This window comes from Bombina bombina, chromosome 3 (genome assembly GCF_027579735.1).
Source record: "Bombina bombina isolate aBomBom1 chromosome 3, aBomBom1.pri, whole genome shotgun sequence".
NCBI classification, from domain to species: Eukaryota; Metazoa; Chordata; class Amphibia; order Anura; family Bombinatoridae; genus Bombina; species Bombina bombina.
The window spans coordinates 1287490557-1287513655 of NC_069501.1; the positions used below are offsets into that span (position 1 = coordinate 1287490557).

The 23099-nt window shown below is 42.0% G+C and overlaps 1 protein-coding gene across 1 annotated transcript in view; it reads left to right on the plus strand.

Annotated features, from left to right (window-relative positions):
* Positions 1 to 1325: 1325 nt before the first annotated feature.
* The window catches only part of LOC128652759 (protocadherin-16), a 342864-nt gene continuing 321090 nt past the window's right edge, over positions 1326 to 23099 (plus strand). The window contains exon 1 of the mRNA XM_053705690.1: positions 1326 to 1735. The gene's annotated coding sequence lies outside the window, so the exon portion shown is untranslated. The remainder of the gene's footprint in view (positions 1736 to 23099) is intronic.

The window sequence follows — 23099 nt, forward strand, 5'->3', positions numbered from 1 at the left end:
CACACACTGTATACCTCTGTACTTATATCTGTCACTTACACACACTGTATACCTCTGTACTTACATCTGTCACTTACACACCTGTATACCTCTGTACTTACATCTGTCACACACACACTGTATACCTCTGTACTTATATCTGTCACACACACTGTATACCTCTGTACTTACATCTGTCACTTACACACACTGTATACCTCTGTACTTACATCTGTCACTTACACACCTGTATACCTCTGTACTTACATCTGTCACACACACTGTATACCTCTGTACTTACATCTGTCACTTACACACACTGTATACCTCTGTACTTACATCTGTCACACACACTGTATACCTCTGTACTTACATCTGTCACTTACACACACTGTATACCTCTGTACTTACATCTGTCACTTACACACCTGTATACCTCTGTACTTACATCTGTCACACACACTGTATACCTCTGTACTTATATCTGTCACTTACACACACTGTATACCTCTGTACTTACATCTGTCACACACACTGTATACCTCTGTACTTACATCTGTCACTTACACACCTGTATACCTCTGTACTTACATCTGTCACTTACACACCTGTATACCTCTGTACTTACATCTGTCACTTACACACACTGTATACCTCTGTACTTACATCTGTCACTTACACACACTGTATACCTCTGTACTTACATCTGTCACACACACTGTATACCTCTGTACTTACATCTGTCACTTACACACACTGTATACCTCTGTACTTACATCTGTCACACACACTGTATACCTCTGTACTTACATCTGTCACTTACACACACTGTATACCTCTGTACTTACATCTGTCACTTACACACCTGTATACCTCTGTACTTACATCTGTCACACACACACTGTATACCTCTGTACTTACATCTGTCACACACACACTGTATACCTCTGTACTTACATCTGTCACCAGTTCTAACCAAGGACAATCTCTGATCTTGGACCTATGCCTCTCAGGCAGTCACAAGCATCATCTCTTGCTCTGCATATCTCTGTATCATTCTCTGTCAGTCATCTCTCTCTCTGCATCTCTCTGTGTCTCTCTCTCTCTTGCTAGGTTCCCTGCTATTTGCTTCTCCTGGAATCGCCCCCCTCCCCCCCCCCCCCCTACATCAGTGTAGCATAAATTACCCAGATGAGACAGAAAGAAAAAGAAGCAGGAGAGGGCTGGGGGAGGGAGGAGGAGGAAGGGATGCAGGGGGAGGCTGCAGGAGGAGGAGGATGGGGGGCTGCAGGAGGAGGAGGGTGGGGGGAGACTGCTAGAGGAGGATGGGGGGAGTCATGTTTCAGACCAGCTCTCAGTCCCTCTGAGCCCAGGGCTGGCTGAGGTCTCTCTCTCTCATCCCCAGCTGTCTGATTCTATTGTCCCAGCCGCAGTTAGACTGTCACAAAGAGACTGCAGCTGCAGGGCACAAACTGGCAAGCACAGGGACACCTGAGGCATTTACAGACACCAGCTGACATCCCCTGGACACATCTGAAAGAGACAGCCGGATAACAAAGCTCTGAGTTCTGGGGCCACAATCAGGAGGAGTTCTACAAATGCCTGAGGGAGACAGTCTGGGGAGATGTAAAACCTGGATATGTACAGAGAGGAAATGCAAGACAGACCTGAGGACAAGAGACAGACCTGAGGACAAGAGACAGGCCTGAGTCACATGCACTGGCCTAGCTAACACAAAGAGACATCACTGATACAGGTAATGTACTGCGTGACACAGATTGTAGTGGGAGGGGAGTGTGCGTGGCCTGCAGAGGGTTCTGCCACAGGACAGCTTTATAGAACCAAGTCCTGAATAATAGTAATGAATATACTGTGAGGTGAAACTGTCCCATAGAACTGACACTCTAATACTGACACTAATCACATCTAGTACTGACCCACAGAGCTAACACTCTAATACTGACACTAATCACATCTAATACTGACCCACAGAGCTAATACTCTAATACTGACAATAATCACATCTAATACTGACCCACAGAGCTAACACTCTAATACTGACACTAATCACATCTAATACTGACCCACAGAGCTAACACTCTAATACTGACACTAATCACATCTAATACTGACCCACAGAGCTAACTCTAATACTGACCCACAGAGCTAACACTCTAATACTGAAACTAATCACATCTATTGCTGACCCACAGAGCTAACTCTAATACTGACACTAATCAGATCTAATACTGACCCACAGAGCTAACACTCTAATACTGACCCACAGAGCTAACACTCTAATACTGACCCACAGAGCTAACTCTAATACTGACCCACAGAGGTAACACTCTAATACTGAAACTAATCACATCTATTGCTGACCCACAGAGCTAACACTCTAATACTGACACTAATCACATCTATTGCTGACCCACAGAGCTAAAACTCTAATACTGACACTAATCACATCTAGTACTGACCCACAGAGCTAACACTCTAATACTGACACTAATCACATCTAGTACTGACCCACAGAGCTAACACTCTAATACTGACACTAATCACATCTAGTACTGACCCACAGAGCTAACACTCTAATACTTTCACTAATCACATCTAGTACTGACCCACAGAGCTAACACTCTAATACTGACACTAATCACATCTATACTGACCCACAGAGCTAACTCTCTAATACTGACACTAATCACATCTATACTGACCCACAGAGCTAACACTCTAATACTGACACTAATCACATCTATACTGACCCACAGAGCTAACACTCTAATACTGACACTAATCAGATCTATTACTGACCCACAGAGCTAACACTCTAATACTGACACTAATCACATCTAATACTGACCCACAGAGCTAACACCCTAATACTGACACTAATCACATCTAATACTGACCCACAGAGCTAACACTCTAATACTGACACTAATCACATCTAGTACTGACCCACAGAGCTAACACTCTAATACTGACACTAATCACATCTATACTGACCCACAGAGCTAACTCTCTAATACTGACACTAATCACATCTATACTGACCCACAGAGCTAACACTCTAATACTGACACTAATCACATCTATACTGACCCACAGAGCTAACTCTCTAATACTGACACTAATCACATCTATACTGACCCACAGAGCTAACTCTCTAATACTGACACTAATCACATCTATACTGACCCACAGAGCTAACACCCTAATACTGACACTAATCTCATCTAGTACTGACCCACAGAGCTAACACTCTAATACTGACCCACAGAGCTAACACTCTAATACTGACACTAATCACATCTAATACTGACCCACAGAGCTAACACTCTAATACTGACACTAATCACATCTATACTGACCCACAGAGCTAACACTCTAATACTGACACTAATCACATCTATACTGACTCACAGAGCTAACACTCTAATACTGACACTAATCACATCTATACTGACCCACAGAGCTAACACTCTAATACTGACACTAATCACATCTATACTGACCCACAGAGCTAACTCTCTAATACTGACACTAATCACATCTATACTGACCCACAGAGCTAACTCTCTAATACTGACACTAATCACATCTATACTGACCCACAGAGCTAACACTCTAATACTGACACTAATCACATCTAGTACTGACCCACAGAGCTAACACTCTAATACTGACACTAATCACATCTAGTACTGACCCACAGAGCTAACACTCTAATACTGACACTAATCACATCTATACTGACCCACAGAGCTAACTCTCTAATACTGACACTAATCACATCTATACTGACCCACAGAGCTAACTCTCTAATACTGACACTAATCACATCTATACTGACCCACAGAGCTAACACCCTAATACTGACACTAATCTCATCTAGTACTGACCCACAGAGCTAACACTCTAATACTGACCCACAGAGCTAACACTCTAATACTGACACTAATCACATCTAATACTGACACTAATCACATCAAATACTGACCCACAGAGCTAACACTCTAATACTGACACTAATCACATCTAATACTGACCCACAGAGCTAACACTCTAATGCTGACACTAATCACATCTAATACTGACCCACAGAGCTAACACTCTAATACTGACACTAATCACATCTAATACTGACCCAATGAGCTAACACTCTAATGCTGACGCTAATCACATCTAATACTGACCCACAGAGCTAACACTCTAATACTGACACTAATCACATCTATACTGACCCACAGAGCTAACACTCTAATACTGACACTAATCACATCTAGTACTGACCCACAGAGCTAACACTCTAATACTGACACTAATCACATCTAATACTGACCCACAGAGCTAACACTCTAATGCTGACACTAATCACATCTAATACTGACCCACAGAGCTAACACTCTAATGCTGACACTAATCACATCTATACTGACCCACAGAGCTAACACTCTAATACTGACACTAATCACATCTAGTACTGACCCACAGAGCTAACACTCTAATACTGACACTAATCACATCTAGTACTGACCCACAGAGCTAACACTCTAATACTGACACTAAGCACATCTATACTGACCCACAGAGCTAACACTCTAATACTGACACTAATCACATCTAGTACTGACCCACAGAGCTAACACTCTAATACTGACACTAATCACATCTAGTACTGACCCACAGAGCTAACACTCTAATACTGACACTAATCAGATCTAATACTGACACTAATCACATCTAGTACTGACCCACAGAGCTAACACTCTAATACTGACACTAATCACATCTAATACTGACACTAATCACATCTAGTACTGACCCACAGAGCTAACACTCTAATACTGACACTAATCAGATCTAATACTGACACTAATCACATCTAGTACTGACCCACAGAGCTAACACTCTAATACTGACACTAATCACATCTAATACTGACACTAATCACATCTAATACTGACCCACAGAGCTAACACTCTAATACTGACACTAATCACATCTAATACTGACCCACAGAGCTAACACTCTAATGCTGACACTAATCAGATCTAATACTGACACTAATCACATCTAGTACTGACCCACAGAGCTAACACTCTAATACTGACACTAATCACATCTAATACTGACCCACAGAGCTAACACTCTAATGCTGACACTAATCAGATCTAATACTGACACTAATCACATCTAATACTGACCCACAGAGCTAACACTCTAATACTGACACTAATCACATCTAGTACTGACCCACAGAGCTAACACTCTAATACTGACACTAATCACATCTAGTACTGACCCACAGAGCTAACACTCTAATACTGACACTAATCACATCTAGTACTGACCCACAGAGCTAACACTCTAATACTGACACTAATCACATCTAATACTGACCCACAGAGCTAACACTCTAATACTGACACTAATCACATCTAGTACTGACCCACAGAGCTAACTCTCTAATACTGACACTAATCACATCTAGTACTGACCCACAGAGCTAACACTCTAATACTGACACTAATCACATCTAGTACTGACCCACAGAGCTAACACTCTAATACTGACACTAATCACATCTAGTACTGACCCACAAAGCTAACTCTCTAATACTGACACTAATCACATCTAATACTGACCCACAGAGCTAACACTCTAATACTGACACTAATCACATCTAGTACTGACCCACAAAGCTAACTCTCTAATACTGACACTAATCACATCTAGTACTGACCCACAGAGCTAACACTCTAATACTGACACTAATCACATCTAATACTGACCCACAGAGCTAACACTCTAATACTGACACTAATCACATCTAGTACTGACCCACAGAGCTAACTCTCTAATACTGACACTAATCACATCTAGTACTGACCCACAGAGCTAACACTCTAATACTGACACTAATCACATCTAATACTGACCCACAGAGCTAACACTCTAATACTGACACTAATCAAATCTATACTGACCCACAGAGCTAACACTCTAATACTGACACTAATCACATCTAATACTGACCCACAGAGCTAACACCCTAATACTGACACTAATCAAATCTATACTGACCCACAGAGCTAACACTCTAATACTGACACTAATCACATCTAGTACTGACCCACAGAGCTAACACTCTAATACTGACACTAATCACATCTAGTACTGACCCACAGAGCTAACACTCTAATACTGACACTAATCACATCTAGTACTGACCCACAGAGCTAACACTCTAATACTGACACTAATCACATCTAGTACTGACCCACAGAGCTAACACTCTAATACTGACACTAATCACATCTAGTACTGACCCACAGAGCTAACACTCTAATACTGACACTAATCACATCTAGTACTGACCCACAGAGCTAACACTCTAATACTGACACTAATCACATCTAGTACTGACCCACAGAGCTAACACTCTAATACTGACACTAATCACATCTAATACTGACCCACAGAGCTAACTCTCTAATACTGACCCACAGAGCTAACACTCTAATACTGACACTAATCACATCTAGTACTGACCCACAGAGCTAACACTCTAATACTGACCCACAGAGCTAACACTCTAATACTGACATTAATCACATCTAATACTGACCCACAGAGCTAACACTCTAATACTGACATTAATCACATCTAGTACTGACCCACAGAGCTAACACTCTAATACTGACACTAATCACATCTAATACTGACCCACAGAGCTAACACTCTAATACTGACACTAATCACATCTAATACTGACCCACAGAGCTAACACTCTAATACTGACCCACAGAGCTAACACTCTAATACTGACATTAATCACATCTAATACTGACCAACAGAGCTAACACTCTAATACTGACACTAATCACATCTAGTACTGACCCACAGAGCTAACACTCTAATACTGACACTAAACACATCTAATACTGACCCACAGAGCTAACTCTCTAATACTGACCCATAGAGCTAACACTCTAATACTGACCCACAGAGCTAACACTCTAATACTGACACTAATCACATCTAGTACTGACCCACTGAGCTAACACTCTAATACTGACACTAATCACATCTAATACTGACCCACAGAGCTAACACTCTAATACTGACACTAATCACATCTAGTACTGACCCACAGAGCTAACACTCTAATACTGACACTAATCACATCTAGTACTGACCCACAGAGCTAACACTCTAATACTGACACTAATCACATCTAGTACTGACCCACAGAGCTAACACCCTAATACTGACACTAATCACATCTAGTACTGACCCACAGAGCTAACACTCTAATACTGACATTAATCACATCTAATACTGACCAACAGAGCTAACACTCTAATACTGACCCACAGAGCTAACACTCTAATACTGACATTAATCACATCTAATACTGACCCACAGAGCTAACACTCTAATACTGACATTAATCACATCTAATACTGACCCACAGAGCTAACACTCTAATACTGACACTAATCACATCTAGTACTGACCCACAGAGCTAACACTCTAATACTGACACTAATCACATCTAGTACTGACCCACAGAGCTAACTCTCTAATACTGACCCATAGAGCTAACACTCTAATACTGACCCACAGAGCTAACACTCTAATACTGACACTAATCACATCTAGTACTGACCCACTGAGCTAACACTCTAATACTGACACTAATCACATCTAATACTGACCCACAGAGCTAACACTCTAATACTGACACTAATCACATCTAGTACTGACCCACAGAGCTAACACTCTAATACTGACACTAATCACATCTAGTACTGACCCACAGAGCTAACACTCTAATGCTGACACTAATCACATCTAATACTGACCCACAGAGCTAACACCCTAATACTGACACTAATCACATCTAGTACTGACCCACAGAGCTAACACTCTAATACTGACACTAATCACATCTAGTACTGACCCACAGAGTTAACACTCTAATACTGACACTAATCACATCTAGTACTGACCCACAGAGCTAACACCCTAATACTGACACTAATCACATCTAGTACTGACCCACAGAGCTAACACTCTAATACTGACATTAATCACATCTAATACTGACCAACAGAGCTAACACTCTAATACTGACCCACAGAGCTAACACTCTAATACTGACATTAATCACATCTAATACTGACCCACAGAGCTAACACTCTAATACTGACATTAATCACATCTAATACTGACCCACAGAGCTAACACTCTAATACTGACACTAATCACATCTAATACTGACCAACAGAGCTAACACTCTAATACTGACACTAATCACATCTAGTACTGACCCACAGAGCTAACACTCTAATACTGACACTAATCACATCTAGTACTGACCCACAGAGCTAACTCTCTAATACTGACCCACAGAGCTAACACTCTAATACTGACACTAATCACATCTAGTACTGACCCACAGAGCTAACACTCTAATACTGACCCACAGAGCTAACACTCTAATACTGACATTAATCACATCTAATACTGACCCACAGAGCTAACACTCTAATACTGACATTAATCACATCTAGTACTGACCCACAGAGCTAACACTCTAATACTGACACTAATCACATCTAATACTGACCCACAGAGCTAACACTCTAATACTGACACTAATCACATCTAATACTGACCCACAGAGCTAACACTCTAATACTGACCCACAGAGCTAACACTCTAATACTGACATTAATCACATCTAATACTGACCAACAGAGCTAACACTCTAATACTGACACTAATCACATCTAGTACTGACCCACAGAGCTAACACTCTAATACTGACACTAAACACATCTAATACTGACCCACAGAGCTAACTCTCTAATACTGACCCATAGAGCTAACACTCTAATACTGACCCACAGAGCTAACACTCTACTACTGACACTAATCACATCTAGTACTGACCCACTGAGCTAACACTCTAATACTGACACTAATCACATCTAATACTGACCCACAGAGCTAACACTCTAATACTGACACTAATCACATCTAGTACTGACCCACAGAGCTAACACTCTAATACTGACACTAAACACATCTAATACTGACCCACAGAGCTAACTCTCTAATACTGACCCATAGAGCTAACACTCTATACTGACCCACAGAGCTAACACTCTAATACTGACACTAATCACATCTAGTACTGACCCACAGAGCTAACACTCTAATACTGACACTAATCACATCTAATACTGACCCACAGAGCTAACACTCTAATACTGACCACTAATCACATCTAGTACTGACCCACAGAGCTAAACACTCTAATACTGACACTAACACATCTAGTATGACCCACAGAGCTATCACTCAGATACTGACCCACAGAGCTAACACTCTAATACTGACCCACCAACAATATGACATAATCACATCTATACTGACCCACAGAGCTACACTCTCTGACACAGACTCACACCTAATACACAGAGCTCTAATACTGACACACAGTTAGACCATCGAGCTACACTCTAATACTGACACTAATCACATCTTGTACTGACCCACACTCACTTTAATACTGACACTAATCACATCTATACTGACCCACAAGCTAACACTCTAATACTGACACTAATACATCTAATACTGACCCACAGGCTACACTCTAATACTGACACTAATCACATCTAATACTGACCCACAGAGCTAACACTCTAATACTGACACTAATCGCATCTAGTACTGACCCACAGAGCTAACACTCTAATACTGACACTAATCACATCTAATACTGACACTAATCACATCTAATACTGACCCACAGAGCTAACACTCTAATACTGACACTAATCAGATCTAATACAGGCCCACAGAGTTAACACTCTAATACTGACACTAAACACATCTATTGCTGACCCACAGAGCTAACACTCTAATACTGACACTAATCACATCTTGTACTGACCCACAGAGCTAACACCCTAATACTGACACTAATCACATCTAATACTGACCCACAGGGCTAACACTCTAATACTGACACTAATCACATCTAATACTGACCCACAGAGCTAACACTCTAATACTGACACTAATCGCATCTAGTACTGACCCACAGAGCTAACACCCTAATACTGACACTAATCACATCTAGTACTGACCCACAGAGCTAACACCCTAATACTGACACTAATCACATCTAATACTGACCCACAGGGCTAACACTCTAATACTGACACTAATCACATCTAATACTGACCCACAGAGCTAACACTCTAATACTGACACTAATCGCATCTAGTACTGACCCACAGAGCTAACACTCTAATACTGACACTAATCACATCTAATACTGACATTAATCACATCTATTGCTGACCCACAGACCTAACACTCTAATACTGACACTAATCACATCTATTGCTGACCCACAGAGCTAACACCCTAATACTGACACTAATCACATCTAATACTGACCCACAGGGCTAACACTCTAATACTGACACTAATCACATCTAATACTGACCCACAGAGCTAACACTCTAATACTGACACTAATCACATCTAATACTGACATTAATCACATCTATTGCTGACCCACAGACCTAACACTCTAATACTGACACTAATCACATCTATTGCTGACCCACAGAGCTAACACCCTAATACTGACACTAATCACATCTAGTACTGACCCACAGAGCTAACTCTCTAATTCTTAAACTAATGACAGCTTATACTGACCCACACAGCTAACTCTCTAATGCTTAAAGGGACAGTCAAGTAAAAAAAAAACTTTCATGTTTCAAATAGGGGATGTAATTTTAAACAACTTTCCAATTTACTTTTATCACCAATTTTGCTTTGTTCTCTTGGTATTTTTAGTTGAAAGCTAAACCTAGGAGGTTCATATGCTAATTTCTTAGACCTTGAAGGCCGCCTCTAATGTAAATGCATTTTGATAGTTTTTCACCACTAGAGGGCATTAGTTCACGTGTTTCATATAGATAACATTGAGCTCATGCACGTGAATTTACCATGGAGACAGCTCTGATTGGCTAAAATGCAAGTCTTTCAAAAGAACTGAAAAAAGGGGGCAGTCTGCTGAGGCTTAGATAAAAGGTAAAACATGTATAATTATAACTGTGTTAGTTATGCAAAACTGGGGAATGGGTAATTAAGGGATTATCTATCTTTTAAAACAACATCAATTCTGGTATTGACTGTCCCTTTAAACTAATGACAGCTACTACTAAACAATGTTCCCCCCTCACTGGTTTCTACACGCTACAGTAACATTTGCTGCAATCAGAAGTCATTTATTCAGGATATTTTGGTTGCACTAGATAAATATTTTGTGCTTCGGGCTAAGTAGTGTGACCTCATGTCACTCGGCAGCACTTACTGTGAGAGCTCAGTGTGCAGCTATTACAAAGGGTTAATTACATAATGATTGTAACGTAAATAAAATACAGAATTCCCAGAGTCACAAACTGACGCTCTCGTACAGTTCTTTTGTCTCAAAATGTAGGAGAAATAGTTTTGCCCAGATTCATTTTTAGTACATTAGCGTCTGTCAGGTTCTGATTCAGCTGATAGCTGTTGTGGCGCCGGCCCCCAGTAGTTTCATTAGGTGGGATACAGGGTCATCTGGAGGTCAGATGACGGGTATGGAATCCTTGGGACTCTACACCACTTGCATTATTTATATGGTGCTGCCAGCCCATAGGTGGCATGAAGTGGTTCTCTAGTTATCTGCTTAGCAGCAGTGGGTATTTGTCGTTACTCAGTTTATCACCTGATAACATCAGTGCCAGCTCTTGTGGTACCCGAGGGCCACACCGATGCACATTTCACTAATTGTGTCATCTCACTTAACTTGACACTGTATGTCACCTTGGCATATGGTGTTTGAGGTCACAAATATTTGGCCCTGAAGGCACTCTATGAGAATGTTTGCTGCCCACATGTGTATACATGTGTATTTATGGTTATATATGTTTATACATACATACATACATATATAAACATAAATACACATGTATACACACACATATATATGTACATAAATACATTCATATACACACACATATTTAGACTTGTATATGTATGTATAAATATACATTATAGCCCTTTCCTTTCAAATATCTTGTCATATACCATATACCTTTCAACCCTTATAATTATGTTTATTAATATTTCTACAAATAATTATTATCAGATAGTATATATAAGTGTTGCACTTTATTCTAATCTATTTACAGTATGCAGTGTTTGGTGTAACTTGTTACTAAGCCCTTTATGCGAGGACTTCAGTTGCGCTAACCTGACAAACACTAATTTAGTGTGCGATCGATTTTACTTTCAATTTGTAATAAGCGCAAAATTGAGTACAAATGCCAAGTGCAATATTTCAATATTGTGCATGCTAACATTAGCGCACCATCATCCCAACAGTTTATTTCCTTGTGCTGAACACAGCAGATATGTGAAGATGGGTCAAAACTACTGTTGTGCTTCTGCTGCAGATCTTGATAATGTTGTAAGAACCTTCCCTACTAAAGCTCACCTCACTGTGGTCTTCTCTGGCACAGCTTTCTGCAGAACAAAGGGTATCGTTGTATCACTGCAGATTGTGATAATGTAAGCATATTCCCTACTAAAGCTCACCTCACTGTGGTCTTCTGGCACAGCTTTCTGCAGGACAAAGGGTATCGTTGTATCACTACAGATTGTGATAATGTAAGAACCTTCCCTACTAAAGCTCACCTCACTGTGGTCTTCTCTGGCACAGCTTTCTGCAGGACAAAGGGTATCGTTGTATCACTACAGATTGTGATAATGTAAGAACCTTCCCTACTAAAGCTCACCTCACTGTGGTCTTCTCTGGCACAGCTTTCTGCAGGACAAAGGGTATCGTTGTATCACTACAGATTGTGATAATGTAAGAACCTTCCCTACTAAAGCTCACCTCACTGTGGTCTTCTGGCACAGCTTTCTGCAGGACAAAGGGTATCGTTGTGTCACTACAGATTGTGATAATGTAAGAACCTTCCCTACTAAAGCTCACCTCACTGTGGTCTTCTGGCACAGCTTTCTGCAGGACAAAGGATATCATTGTATCACTACAGATTGTGATAATGTAAGAACCTTCCCTACTAAAGCTCACCTCACTGTGGTCTTCTCTGGCACAGCTTTCTGCAGAACAAAGGGTATCATTGTATCACTGCAGATTGTGATAATGTAAGAACACTCCCTACTAAAGCTCACCTCACTGTGGTCTTCTCTGGCACAGCTTTCTGCAGGACAAAGGGTATCGTTGTATCACTACAGATTGTGATAATGTAAGAACATTCCCTACTAAAGCTCACCTCACTGTGGTCTTGTCTGGCACAGCTTTCTGCAGGACAAAGGGTATCGTTGTATCACTACAGATTGTGATAATGTAAGAACATTCCCTACTAAAGCTCACCTCACTGTGGTCTTCTCTGGCACAGCTTTCTGCAGGACAAAGGGTATCGTTGTATCACTACAGATTGTGATAATGTAAGAACCTTCCCTACTAAAGCTCACCTCACTGTGGTCTTCTCTGGCACAGCTTTCTGCAGAACAAAGGGTATCATTGTATCACTGCAGATTGTGATAATGTAAGAACATTCCCTACTAAAGCTCACCTCACTGTGGTCTTCTCTGGCACAGCTTTCTGCAGGACAAAGGGTATTGTTGTATCACTACAGATTGTGATAATGTAAGAACCTTCCCTACTAAAGCTCACCTCACTGTGGTCTTCTGGCACAGCTTTCTGCAGGACAAAGGGTATCGTTGTATCACTATAGATTGTGATAATGTAAGAACCTTCCCTACTAAAGCTCACCTCACTGTGGTCTTCTGGCACAGCTTTCTGCAGGACAAAGGGTATCATTGTATCACTACAGATTGTGATAATGTAAGAACCTTCCCTACTAAAGCTCACCTCACTGTGGTCTTCTCTGGCACAGCTTTCTGCAGAACAAAGGGTATCATTGTATCACTGCAGATTGTGATAATGTAAGAACCTTCCCTACTAAAGCTCACCTCACTGTGGTCTTCTGGCACAGCTTTCTGCAGGACAAAGGGTATCGTTGTATCACTATAGATTGTGATAATGTAAGAACCTTCCCTACTAAAGCTCACCTCACTGTGGTCTTCTCTGGCACAGCTTTCTGCAGGACAAAGGGTATCGTTGTATCACTGCAGATTGTGATAATGTAAGAACAGTCCCTACTAAAGCTCACCTCACTGTGGTCTTCTGGCACAGCTTTCTGCAGGACAAAGGGTATTGTTGTATCACTGCAGATTGTGATAATGTAAGAACATTCCCTACTAAAGCTCACCTCACTGTGGTCTTCTCTGGCACAGCTTTCTGCAGGACAAAGGGTATCGTTGTATCACTACAGATTGTGATAATGTAAGAACCTTCCCTACTAAAGCTCACCTCACTGTGGTCTTCTCTGGCACAGCTTTCTGCAGGACAAAGGGTATCGTTGTATCACTACAGATTGTGATAATGTAAGAACCTTCCCTACTAAGCTCACCTCACTGTGGTCTTCTCTGGCACAGCTTTCTGCAGAACAAAGGGTATCATTGTATCACTGCAGATTGTGATAATGTAAGAACATTCCCTACTAAAGCTCACCTCACTGTGGTCTTCTCTGGCACAGCTTTGTGCAGGACAAAGGGTATCGTATCACTACAGATTGTGATAATGTAAGAACCTTCTCTACTAAAGCTCACCTCACTGTGGTCTTCTGGTACATATTTCTGCTGGACAAAGGGTATCGTTGTATCTCTGCAGATCGGATGAAGTTTATCAGTGATTGTTGGCCCTGTATCTTGTATTTGGATGGTAATATCATTTTTGGAATTCTGAAGAATCGGAATGTCTGCTGGAGGCAACTTGTGATTCTCTGCTTTAGGATTTGCATCTGTTGGTTGATTCACCATGAAGCTTCTCATGAAAGTTTTCAAGGTTTCACCTGCAAAGAATTTGTGGATCCTTTTTTGCATCCCTTCAGAGTATTTTATTGCATTGTTGATGTATTCCAGATGGTTAAGTTCCTGCCACACTTGAATAAGCTCCCTGGGTCTCTGGGGTCCTTCTAAACTAAGTGAACCGTGTTAATGGGTTTGGTGCCTTTTTGTGGTGTCACATCAATTGCTCCCCTTGGTCCAACTGATGTTCTAGTTAGTTTTTTTGTCTCATGCAGTTTCCTTCTGCATAGTTTTATTTATTGCTCATCTTGTTATGTTTTTTTGTGCAGTTGGAAGAGAGCGATCTGTGTCATGTGGGGTGCATGACAGACCCAGTGTGCCTTATGGTAATTTACTCACAATTACCTGTGTCACTTGTGCATGTTTTGCTCTGAAGGTCATATTGATGTCTGATTGTTTATTATGGGGCATATGGAATAGCAATGTCTTCTCTGTATAACAATATAACTTCTCTCATTTTTCTGTCCTTAGTGTGTCCAGTACAGTTCAGGGAGAGACATAAAACTTAGTGACGTTGTGATATACAGGGACACTAAATTTACCATTAAACTTTCATGATTCAGACAGAGCAGTTTTAAGAGACAATTTTTCTTTCATTATAAAATGGTGCCCAGCTTTTTATATGCACAATTACTGAAGCACCAGCCCTGTTGAGCACAGTGTATGAATCTGTATTTGGCTGACAAAAAAGGGCAGGGAATTAAAGAACACTTTGAAATTTGTTATAAAAATCTACTGCTAATTTAGAATTAGATTAAGTTCTATTCTTTTGTCTCTTTATTATGCACTTGTTTATTATGCAATTCTACTGTATGTAGAGCTTAGAGAGGAGATGGGAGAGTGGGGATTTGACAGAAACATTAATTTATATGAAGGGATTTGATAAAGCTAGGGCTGAAAGCATCTGTGACTAGAAGAGCAATAGAACAAGGAAACACAATCTCAAGTGCGAGTCTTGTAGGTCCAGGAGACATTGGCAGAAGCTTGATTCATGGAACAGACTTGACACAGACAGCAGAGGTGGTGAGGACAACGCTACAAGAGGATACATTAATGCCTAGGGTTTGCATGAGGCATCCTGAGAATTAATTCCATTTCAGAAGGAAAGTTTTATGGACACAGTTGTCTTTTTTGCTGTCAGGTTCAGTGAAAAGTTTTCTTGATCCTAGATGTGTCAGTGGTGATTATATGAGGATGGGGGGTCTCAGCTCAGGATTTATGGGGAGTATTAGATGTCTGTGGTGCACAATCATTTGCTTTTACAAGCTGTCCCATTGCCTCTGTGTCAGTGAGTCATTTGGGATTCACTTTCTTCCATCATTTTGCATTTCATAGTTTTTTCTACAGATATAGAGGAGTTGGACAATGATGTGGTTTGAGGTTTAGGAGACTGAGATTTCTTTTTCTAAAGATACAGGTTTCGAATGTGACAGTAACAGGACTAACAGATGGATGAGAGGATAACGCACACAGGACTAATAGATCAGAGGATACTGCACACAGGACTAACAGATGAGAGGATAGCGCACACAGGACTAACAGATCAGAGGATAGCGCACACAGGACTAACAGATCAGAGGATAGCGCACACAGGACTAACAGATCAGAGGATAACGCACACAGGACTAACAGATCAGAGGATAACGCACACAGGACTAACAGATGAGAGGATAGCGCACACAGGACTAACAGATCAGAGGATACTGCACACAGGACTAACAGATGGATGAGAGGATAGCGCACACAGGACTAACAGATGGATGAGAGGATAACGCACACAGGACTAATAGATCAGAGGATACTGCACACAGGACTAACAGATGGATGAGAGGATAGCGCACACAGGACTAACAGATGGATGAGAGGATAACGCACACAGGACTAATAGATCAGAGGATACTGCACACAGGACTAACAGATGAGAGGATAACGCACACAGGACTAACAGATCAGAGGATAGCGCACACAGAACTAACAGATCAGAGGATAGCGCACACAGGACTAACAGATCAGAGGATAACGCACACAGGACTAACAGATCAGAGGATAGCGCACACAGGACTAACAGATCAGAGGATACTGCACACAGGACTAACAGATCAGAGTATAGCGCACACAGGACTAACAGATCAGAGGATAGCGCACACAGAACTAACAGATCAGAGGATAGCGCACACAGGACTAACAGATCAGAGGATAGCGCACACAGGACTAACAGATCAGAGGATACTGCACACAGGACTAACAGATCAGAGGATAGCGCACACAGGACTAACAGATCAGAGGATAGCGCACACAGGACTAACAGATGAGAGGATAGCGCACACAGGACTAACAGATGAGAGGATAGCGCACACAGGACTAACAGATCAGAGGATAGCGCACACAGGACTAACAGATCAGAGGATAGCGCACACAGGACTAACAGATCAGAGGATACTGCACACAGGACTAACAGATCAGAGGATACTGCACACAGGACTAACAGATCAGAGTATAGCGCACACAGGACTAACAGATCAGAGGATAGCGCACACAGGACTAACAGATCAGAGGATAACGCACACAGGACTAACAGATCAGAGGATAGCGCACACAGGACTAACAGATCAGAGGATAGCGCACACAGGACTAACAGATCAGAGGATAGCGCACACAGGACTAACAGATGGATGAGAGGATAGCGCACACAGGACTAACAGATCAGAGGATAGCGCACACAGGACTAACAGATCAGAGGATAGCACACACAGGACTAACAGATCAGAGGATAGCGCACACAGGACTAACAGATGGATGAGAGGATAGCGCACACAGGACTAACAGATCAGAGGATAGCGCACACAGGACTAACAGATCAGAGGATAGCGCACACAGGACTAACAGATCAGAGGATAGCGCACACAGGACTAACAGATCAGAGGATAGCGCACACAGGACTAACAGATCAGAGGATAGCGCACACAGGACTAACAGATCAGAGGATAGCGCACACAGGACTAACAGATCAGAGGATAGCGCACACAGGACTAACAGATCAGAGGATACTGCACACAGGACTAACAGATCAGAGGATAGCGCACACAGGACTAACAGATCAGAGGATAGCGCACACAGGACTAACAGATCAGAGGATAGCGCACACAGGACTAACAGATCAGAGGATAGCGCACACAGGACTAACAGATGGATGAGAGGATAGCGCACACAGGACTAACAGATCAGAGGATAGCGCACACAGGACTAACAGATCAGAGGATAGCGCACACAGGACTAACAGATCAGAGGATAGCGCACACAGGACTAACAGATCAGAGGATAGCGCACACAGGACTAACAGATGGATGAGAGGATAGCGCACACAGGACTAACAGATCAGAGGATAGCGCACACAGGACTAACAGATCAGAGGATACTGCACACAGGACTAACAGATCAGAGGATAGCGCACACAGGACTAACAGATGAGAGGATAGCGCACACAGGACTAACAGATGAGAGGATAGCGCACACAGGACTAACAGATGAGAGGATAGCGCACACAGGACTAACAGATCAGAGGATAGCGCACACAGGACTAACAGATGAGAGGATAGCGCACACAGGACTAACAGATCAGAGGATAGCGCACACAGGACTAACAGATCAGAGGATAGCGCACACAGGACTAACAGATCACAGGATAGCGCACACAGGACTAACAGATCAGAGGATAGCGCACACAGGACTAACAGATCAGAGGATAGCGCACACAGGACTAACAGATCAGAGGATAACGCACACAGGACTAACAGATCAGAGGATAGCGCACACAGGACTAACAGATCAGAGGATACTGCACACAGGACTAACAGATCAGAGGATAGCGCACACAGGACTAACAGATCAGAGGATAGCGCACACAGGACTAACTGATCTGTTAGTCCTGTGTGCGTTATCCTCTGATCTGTTAGTCCTGTGTGCGCTATCCTCTGATCTGTTAGTCCTGTGTGCGCTATCCTCTGATCTGTTAGTCCTGTGTGCGCTATCCTCTGATCTGTTAGTCCTGTGTGCAGTATCCTCTGATCTGTTAGTCCTGTGTGCGTTATCCTCTGATCTGTTAGTCCTGTATGCAGTATCCTCTGATCTGTTAGTCCTGTGTGCGCTATCCTCTGATCTGTTAGTCCTGTGTGCGCTATCCTCTGATCTGTTAGTCCTGTGTGCGTTATCCTCTGATCTGAGGATAGCGCACACAGGACTAACAGATCAGAGGATAGCGCACACAGGACTAACAGATCAGAGTATAGCGCACACAGGACTAACAGATCAGAGGATACTGCACACAGGACTAACAGATCAGAGGATAGCGCACACAGGACTAACAGATCAGAGGATAGCGCACACAGGACTAACAGATCAGAGGATAGCGCACACAGGACTAACAGATCAGAGGATAGCGCACACAGGACTAACAGATCAGAGGATAGCGCACACAGGACTAACAGATCAGAGTATAGCGCACACAGGACTAACAGATCAGAGGATAGCGCACACAGGACTAACAGATCACAGGATAGCGCACACAGGACTAACAGATCACAGGATAGCGCACACAGGACTAACAGATGAGAGGATAACGCACACAGGACTAACAGATCAGAGGATAACGCACACAGGACTAACAGATCAGAGGATAGCGCACACAGGACTAACAGATCAGAGGATAGCGCACACAGGACTAACAGATCAGAGGATAGCGCACACAGGACTAACAGATCAGAGGATAGCGCACACAGGACTAACAGATCAGAGGATAGCGCACACAGGACTAACAGATCAGAGGATAGCGCACACAGGACTAACAGATCAGAGGATAGCGCACACAGGACTAACAGATCAGAGGATAGCGCACACAGGACTAACAGATCAGAGGATAACGCACACAGGACTAACAGATCAGAGTATAGCGCACACAGGACTAACAGATCAGAGTATAGCGCACACAGGACTAACAGATGAGAGGATACTGCACACAGGACTAACAGATGAGAGGATACTGCACACAGGACTAACAGATCAGAGGATAGCGCACACAGGACTAACAGATCAGAGGATAACGCACACAGGACTAACAGATCAGAGGATAGCGCACACAGGACTAACAGATCAGAGGATACCGCACACAGGACTAACAGATCAGAGGATAGCGCACACAGGACTAACAGATCAGAGGATAGCGCACACAGGACTAACAGATCAGAGGATAGCGCACACAGGACTAACAGATCAGAGTATAGCGCACACAGGACTAACAGATCAGAGGATAGCGCACACAGGACTAACAGATGAGAGGATAGCGCACACAGGACTAACAGATCAGAGGATAGCGCACACAGGACTAACAGATCAGAGGATAGCGCACACAGGACTAACAGATCAGAGGATAGCGCACACAGGACTAACAGATCAGAGGATAGCGCACACAGGACTAACAGATCAGAGGATAGCGCACACAGGACTAACAGATCAGAGGATACTGCACACAGGACTAACAGATCAGAGGATACTGCACACAGGACTAACAGATCAGAGTATAGCGCACACAGGACTAACAGATCAGAGGATACTGCATACAGGACTAACAGATCAGAGGATACTGCACACAGGACTAACAGATCAGAGGATAACGCACACAGGACTAACAGATCAGAGGATACTGCACACAGGACTAACAGATCAGAGTATAGCGCACACAGGACTAACAGATCAGAGTATAGCGCACACAGGACTAACAGATCAGAGGATACTGCATACAGGACTAACAGATCAGAGGATACTGCACACAGGACTAACAGATCAGAGGATAGCGCACACAGGACTAACAGATCAGAGGATAGCGCACACAGGACTAACATCACAGAATAGCGCACACAGGACTAACAGATCAAAGGATAGCGCACACAGGACTAACAGATCAAAGGATAGCGCACACAGGACTAACAGATCAAAGGATAGCGCACACAGGACTAACAGATCAGAGGATAGCGCACACAGGACTAACAGATCACAGGATAGCGCACACAGGACTAACAGATCAGAGGATACTGCACACAGGACTAACAGATCAGAGGATAGCGCACACAGGACTAACAGATCAGAGGATACTGCACACAGGACTAACAGATCAGAGGATAGCGCACACAGGACTAACAGATCAGAGGATAGCGCACACAGGACTAACAGATCAGAGGATACTGCACACAGGACTAACAGATGAGAGGATAGCGCACACAGAACTAACAGATCAGAGGATACTGCACACAGGACTAACAGATCAGAGGATACTGCACACAGGACTAACAGATCAGAGGATTCTAAGCGAATAACAAGTACAAATTATATTGCATATTTAAAGTTATTTGACTATTTTCCTCTTCTTAGTTAACTAGAGTAAGGCTCATTCTTCTGTTGTGCATTTTTGTAAATAGTGTTACAATTAGTCTAATACTCTTGTGTTCAGTGAGCTAGCAATCTAATGCACATTAACATAGCTGCCTGAACTATTATTATTTTTTATTTCACCTATCCCTCAATTTCCCTTGTTTGTAATCCTGTTCTTAGCTGACGGGAGTGGCACCCGGTGTGGTCTGCTGCTGCTGTAGCCCATCTGCTTCGACGTATTGTGCGTTCATATAATTCTGCATACCTTGCTTGTAACGAGTGGTTATTTGAGTTACTATTGCCGACGTATTGTGCGTTCATATAATTCTGCATACCTTGGTTGTAACGAGTGGTTATTTGAGTTACTATTGCCGACGTATTGTGGGTTCATATAATTCTGCATACCTTGCTTGTAACGAGTGCTTATTTGAGTTACTATTGCCGACGTATTGTGCGTTCATATAATTCTGCATACCTTGCTTGTAACGAGTGGTTATTTGAGTTACTATTGCCGACATATTGTGCGTTCATATAATTCTGCATACCTTGCTTGTAACGAGTGGTTATTTGAGTTACTGTTGCCTTTCTATCATCTCGAGCCAGTCTGCCCATTCTCCTCTGACATCAAGGCATTGTCGTCCACACAACTGCCGCTCACTGGATATTTTCGTTTTTTCGGACCATTCTCTGTAAACCCTAGAGATGGTTGTGCATGAAAATCCCAGTAGATCAGCAGTTTTTTAAATACTCAGACCAGCCGATCTGCACCAACAACCATGCCACGCTCAAAGTCACCTAAATCCCCTTTCTCCCCCATTCTGATGCTCGGTTTGAACTTCAGCAAGTCGTCTTCACCACGTCTAGATGCCTAAATGCATTGAGTTGCTGCCATGTGATTGGCTGATTAGAAATTTCTGTTAACAAGCAATTGAACAGGTGTACCTAATAAATTGGCTGATGAGTGTATATGTGTGTGTGTGTGTATATATATATATATATATATATATATATATATATATACATATATATATATACATAATGTGTGCATAGATATACAGTATCTCACAAAACTGAGTACACCCCTCACATTTTTGTATATATTTTATTATATTGTTTCATGTGACAACACTGAAGAAATGACACTTTGCTACAATGTAAAGTAGTGAGTGTACAGCATGTATAACAGTGTAAATATTTATTATATCTTTTCATGTGACAACACTGAAGAAATTACACTTTGTTACAATGTAAAGTAGTGAGTGTACAGCCTGTATAACAGTGTAAATATTTATTATATCTTTTCATGTGACAACACTGAAGAAATGACACTTTACTACAATGTAAAGTAGTGAGTGTACAGCCTGTATAACAGTGTAAATATTTTATTATATTGTTTCATGTGACAACACTGAAGAAATGACACTTTGTTACAATGTAAAGTAGTGAGTGTACAGCCTGTATAACAGTGTAAATATTTATTATATCTTTTCATGTGACAACACTGAAGAAATGACACTTTGTTACAATGTAAAGTAGTGAGTGTACAGCCTGCATAACAGTGTAAATATTTTATTATATCTTTTCATGTGACAACACTGAAGAAATGACACTTTGTTACAATGTAAAGTAGTGAGTGTACAGCCTGCATAACA